The sequence below is a fragment of the Sitophilus oryzae genome, unplaced genomic scaffold (genome assembly GCF_002938485.1).
Source record: "Sitophilus oryzae breed Bouriz unplaced genomic scaffold, Soryzae_2.0 scaffold_1536_pilon_pilon, whole genome shotgun sequence".
Classification (NCBI taxonomy): domain Eukaryota; kingdom Metazoa; phylum Arthropoda; class Insecta; order Coleoptera; family Curculionidae; genus Sitophilus; species Sitophilus oryzae.
In genome coordinates, this window is record NW_022146210.1 from 3,924,934 (window position 1) to 3,931,296 (window position 6,363).

Below are 6,363 nucleotides of genomic sequence, written 5' to 3' on the forward strand. Positions count from 1 at the left end.
TCTCTTTCACCGGAAATGACTACAACTTTTGGTTTTTAAATGACACCCTCGGTATTTTTTTATTTTATTTGATAGAAAATAATACTCTGAATAGAATAACATCATATTATTTCAACTTTTAACATTTTCGCATATGGTTTATTTGAAATTATGGCATGCGATTCATAACGAAAATTTGACTCACAGTACCAAGTGTGTAGTATCAAATCATCCTTAAAAAAATCCTTTTTCCAAATATACTAATGAGGTAACTTCGTTCCTTTTGAAAAATTGAGATATGATTAAAAATACGATTTGGGCATTTTTTTAACCGGTCAAGACAGAACAGTTACTTTTCTATCGAATAAAGTAAAAAAATACCAATGATGCAGTCATTTCCGGTGAAACAGGAAGTAACCAAAAACAAATGAATACGCCAATCAAACCTAAGTTATGTCAGATACTAACATACTAAATCTCGTTCTGTTATCTGAAAAAATAAAAAAAAGTTATAGAAGTGAGCCACTTTTGAGACGCACCCGGTAGATATCGGTGTTGTAACCCTGGTGACTTAAAAAACGTATACGTAGGAGATGAGTATAAGATAACAAAGGAATAGAGGATGCGAAGGTAGATAACTCCTCGAGAAACCATTTTTCATGCTATTTACCGCTGACCTTATCTACCACGTCACATCTTGTAAGCCTATCCTGTTTATCAGTAGTAATTTAGATGACAAATGAGGGAAGATTTATTTTGATAATTCTTTCTTACATTTTTGCACATCTTCACACAAAAAAATAAATATGAAAGCCAAGCTACTATTAATTTGTCAATCATACAAGGTGTGCCAAAAGGTCTGAAATTTATGGAAACAAATATTATTAATATATACAGTGTATCCCAATATTCAGTGGAAATAGAACTACTACGTATTTATGGAATCAATATAAGTTCATTGGGCACAATTTATCCGATAAAAAAGTGCTTCATTTGTCCGCTAGAGGGCATCAAACTTAAAAACACATTTTTTCAGATATTTTAGAACCGTTATTCCGAATTGAATATTTTAAATGAGATTTTGTGTGTCTATATTTTACTAAGTGCTTTAACATTTCGTTTTCACAAAGTACAAGAAAAACTACGGGAAGGGTGAAAAATACCCCTACCCCTACATAAGTGTTTGTACAAATATTTTCCAACTACACCGACGACAGTTTGGTTTGATTTGCAAACAATATTAAAACTATTTTAATTTTATAATGAACGAAGAATCGTTTTTAATTTTGTTAAGCTCATAAATTTTTTACTTGAAAAATTGCAATGTCACAACGGATGTATAGGTAGGAAAAATGTTTTTCATGTAATTTTAAATAAGTGGGAAAGAGAATTTTGTATTTCTCGGATTATGTATCTATAAATTAGGAGTGCAAAAGTAACGTGCTTTGGTGTATTGTGGTGAATTAGCGTTTTATTTTGCTGCTGTAACACCAAAGGTTAGTTTAGGTTGTAACACTCACAAACTAACAAACCTCAACTGTAATATAAATTAGGGTATACCTCAATTAGGTTCCACATTTTATCTGAAACAACATTTTAAATCGAGTTAAAATATTCCTATTATACTTCAGTTGGACACGTCCTCCTAGATCACCATGTAGTAATACTTCTGTCACTGTTTTGAGCGCATGTTTAAAGAATATGATTCACCGCCTCTTATATCACACCACTTTTATGTCTCATTATACTTCTTGCGCTGGTACGAGCAGCAGTGTAAATTTAGCAGACAATATTTTATACAAAATTCGCGGAAATGGGTACAGAAAAGCGAGATAGGTTGTGAGGAAAGGGTCAAGAAAAGGCGGAAAATGAAAAAACTTGAAAAGAAACTCTATACATATAATCAAGTAAGTAAATAACCTTTAATTCCCTAATTAGTTTTTTTTAGTTCATACAAGTAAACAAGGGTAGTAGAAATAGCTATGAGATGGTCTAGGGGGTGTAGGCTGTTAGTCTAGACCCCGCATTGCCTAAAATTATATTATTTTCTTCGGCGACGCGGCCGTAAATTGCCTGCCTTAAAACATACCATTCATGACTCATAGCACTATCGAATTCGGTAAATAAACAACTTTTTATCGACTCGAATATAAGCAATTTTTCTTATCGGCTCGATAAAGTAAACCTATATTAAAATTTAACGGAACCTAAACGTTATTTTGGGCATAAAAAATGTGGGCTCTTGCTAAATAATCAAGTGCCAGTAACACCTACAGGGTGCTAATAAAGTACTTGCTAAATATCCAAGTACCGGCAACACCCATTGGGCGTCAATGTCCTACAAGATTACTTGCTAAATATTCAAGTTCAAAATCTTAGTTGCACTTGCTAAATATTCAAGTGCCAGTAACACCTACAGGGTGCTAATAAAGTACTTGCTAAATATCCAAGTACCGACAACACCCATTGGGCGTCAATGTCCTACAAGATTACTTGCTAAATATTCAAGTTCAAAATCTTAGTTGCACTTGCTAAATATTCAAGTGTCTAGAAAATTAGAGTAAAAGCCCAAAGTCACCTTGGCAACCCAAAAGAAAACAAAAATGTGTTCGGAAATATGAATTAAGATGGATTTGAATGGTTATCAATAAGAGTGAGACAAATATTATGATTCTGTCTAATATTTACTAGCTTGGATTAATCCGCATATAATTATATACACGTATAAATATCAATAGGAAAAGAAAAACTCATTTGTAACCCAGCATAGTCCTTGACTTATGCACGCTAGTATGTCTCCGAAAACTATTAACATGATCTGTATTTTCCGGCTGGATTTGGAAAATGGTGAGACAAATATTAGTATTTTACCTAATATTTACTAGCTGTGTAATCCACCCTGTGGATATAAACATATGCTCATATAAACATTGTAACCCAGCATAGTTCTTGACTTATGCACGCTAGTATGTCTCTGAGAACTATTAAAATAATCTGAATCTTGGATCCCATATTTTGTGGCTGTTTTTGAAAAATATGCTTTGCAGTTTTTATTAAATAAAAGCTTGTGCTAAAACAGGTAACTTATATATGTTATACCCGGCCACAGAACGCCGAATGGAGTGTTTTTCTTTTAATTTTTAACTCTATGGTTTTTCTACAGCATCAGGGTGACGCAACATTGTTATTTGTTTACCTTTTTCTAGTATGCTTTTTGCTCATTTTTGATAAATATTTTAATGTTTGTTTTGAATTGGAAATAATGAACTATATATTTTTTAGACAGGTCAAATTGAATCTGAATATGTTTAAAATTAAAAGCTAAAAAACTATTGTGTTGACTAAGTGCAAAGTAAATATCGCTATTGGCACTAACAGCAGAAGTTGCACAAATGTACCTTAGGCCCTTGTTTATATATTCTCATATACAAGGCTTAGGCTGAGTTATAAAATATTTTAATAAAAATATTTTAAACGCTCTCCAAAAATGTTTTTGGTCTTTGATTAGAGGTACAGATCCAGATAGTGTTATATTAGGATTTGTCTTACACATGTTTGCAATTTAAGAGGCCTTTTGGTTGCCATATAGCAAACAAAAGGCAGTCTAAAATAATTTTTCCCATCTCCAGCAATTGCAGTATATTATAAGGACCGAGGTTAAATCCGGAGGTCCAAATCATGTTTTCTTCGACAGAAAGTAAGACATATATTTTTTGATAGACCTACAGCACGGTTTTAGGAAAAATAATGTCACCACTAGACCAAACAATTACAAGTTTAGTGGAACTTTCCAAAGAAAATAACCAAGGTAGTTACCCTTAAAATCTGATAAATTTAGGGAAACCGTTATGTTAGGAGCATCCTACCGTACGAACCATCGCATCGTAAGGTTTTTTTTATTAAATTCACACTTTAATAGTAAAATTAAAAGCGTGGCGATGCGATAGGTCAAATAAGCGATAATATGCCTTTTAGTAAAGTTTTAGTGAAAAATGCAAAGTCAAGAATCTTGACAATACCAGAAAAAAAAAATACTAGCAGGCTCATTTCAGAAACCAAAACATTTAAAAATTAGTGCTTTGAGATCCAGGTGAAGGTCCACAGACAGAATAATGAAAAGATAAGAGGAGGCAAATTCCTAGAAGAACCATTTTAAAAAGAACGAGGGGGGAGCAAGAATTCGAAAGAAGGCAGGATGGATTGGAGGAGACAATAATTCAGGTTAGAACTCAAAACAAATATGCTGGTATAATTGATTATTTACAGCCAATGGTTGGAAATAACACATAACAAACTTGTTTTTATGTTATGTAAAAGGTTATAATAAATAAGGTTGCGATTAAAAATATATTTTAGGGTCCTAGTAGATCTAAACCTAAAATAGTAGATCTAAACCTAAAATTTTAGACTAACCGAAACAATATAGTTATTGAGAAACTCTCATTGCAGAAACTGGAATTTAAATTAAACCTTAAAATATAATATATGTAAGGTTCAGATTCACGGGAAAATATGAATTTGAAGCTATCTTTCTTGGAATTTGCAACATATGTTTTTCAACCCCCTGAACACCTGTAATTAACTGTTTAAGGGAAAACATTCTTTGTGAATGACTACGAATCTTGATGATGTTCTTTTATTAGACAAAAATTTAGTGTGTACTGGAAATGTACTGGAAATATAAAAAAAAGGTCTTTTCATACCTAGTCAAGAAATTTCAGCAGCTGGCTTTATACATATTAAGAGATTTGAATGAGCTCAATACAAAGCCCTTAAGGAAAATAATGAAAATTATAACGCGTTCTTTGTTCCAACAAGTTTTTTTTTCTGTAGTTTATGACTGGTGGCTCAGAAACATAGAATGTGCAGATCAAAACTTCATGCTTCCTAAATTCAATTCAATTCAAAATGTCTGTATTAGGTATATAAACAATTGTATACAAATTAAAATAATAACGATGGCGACGTTCACATTTATGCTCTTCCACGCAACCATCAAGGTATGTACTACTAGATCATAAATGTACTTCAATAACCTAGTACTGATGCACCAAAATCGGGCTAGGGTACCTATTGTAATTATTTAAACGCTAGAGGTTTTTGAGACCAAGAATATCATATACTGATAGAATAGGAGGTGTAAAACCTTAATTTTTTTTTGCACCTTAATTTTAACACTACTAAAATTTGGAAATGGTTTTCCAGCAAGAAACCTAGGCCCAACTGCAACCCAAACAAACTATTGATTGCCAGATTTCTCTGGGCACAATCAAACAGTATAATATAACAGATGAAAAATGGTGGGTCTTTTGTCAGTTAAACATGATTTTCCAACACAGTATACTCGGATATTTTAAAATTTTTAAGTCAAGAATATCAAAATAATTCAAAATATAACAGCCTCAACGCTCACCGATCAGCCCTTAAGATCTTAACGGATGCGGAGAAAACTGAATCAGTGGAAAGGCTTATGAAAGGTATATTTAAATGTACATCATCATTCCCAAAATATATAGAAATTTGGGATCCGCACCCGGTGTTGGTAATGCTTGGAAAACTGCATCCATTACATGACCTTGACTTAAAAATGTTATCAATAAAATTAATCTTATTACTGGCCTTATGTACAGCACAAAGGGTTCAAACTCTATCAAGTATACGGTTGGAAAATACACATCATAGAGAAGAAGGACTGCACATTAAAATTAACGATATTTTAAAAACATCTACCCCAAAATCTGCACAGCCGAAGCTTTAACTTTTCTTTTTTGCTGAAAACCCCATCTTTGTGCTGCCACCACGATTTTGCATTACATAGAACGTACTAAAAACCTTAGGGGTAACGAACAATACTTATTTATAACAACAAAAAAAACCATACAGACGGGTCTCCACCCAAACCTTAAGTAAGTGGATAAAAGAGGGTTTAAAAAGAGGTGGTGTAAATGTAGACAAATTTAAAGGTCACAGTACACGACATGCCGCGACTTCTGCGGCGCCGGCGGTGCGAATGGGGGTAACCATTGAAACCATACGCAACGCAGCACGCTGGTCCGAAAAATCACTAACGTTTTGTAAATTTTATAACAAACCAATAATAAGTGGTGCCAAAGAGCAGTCGTTTACTAATTTTACATAAACGACATTATTAATAACAAAAAATAAGAAGTAGATTGTTAAGTCGTGGATTCTTTAATGTTAATTGTTCGTCGTTAGATAGGAAATTTAAATATATAAACTTTATGAGTTTTGGTATAGTAGTTTATTAGAGTGTGATTTATATAAACAATAAGCTACTATACGTATTATGTTTATATAATTATTATAATTTAAAAAGAAAAATAGCATAACGGGAAATGCTATAAATGTTACATAGGTACTATC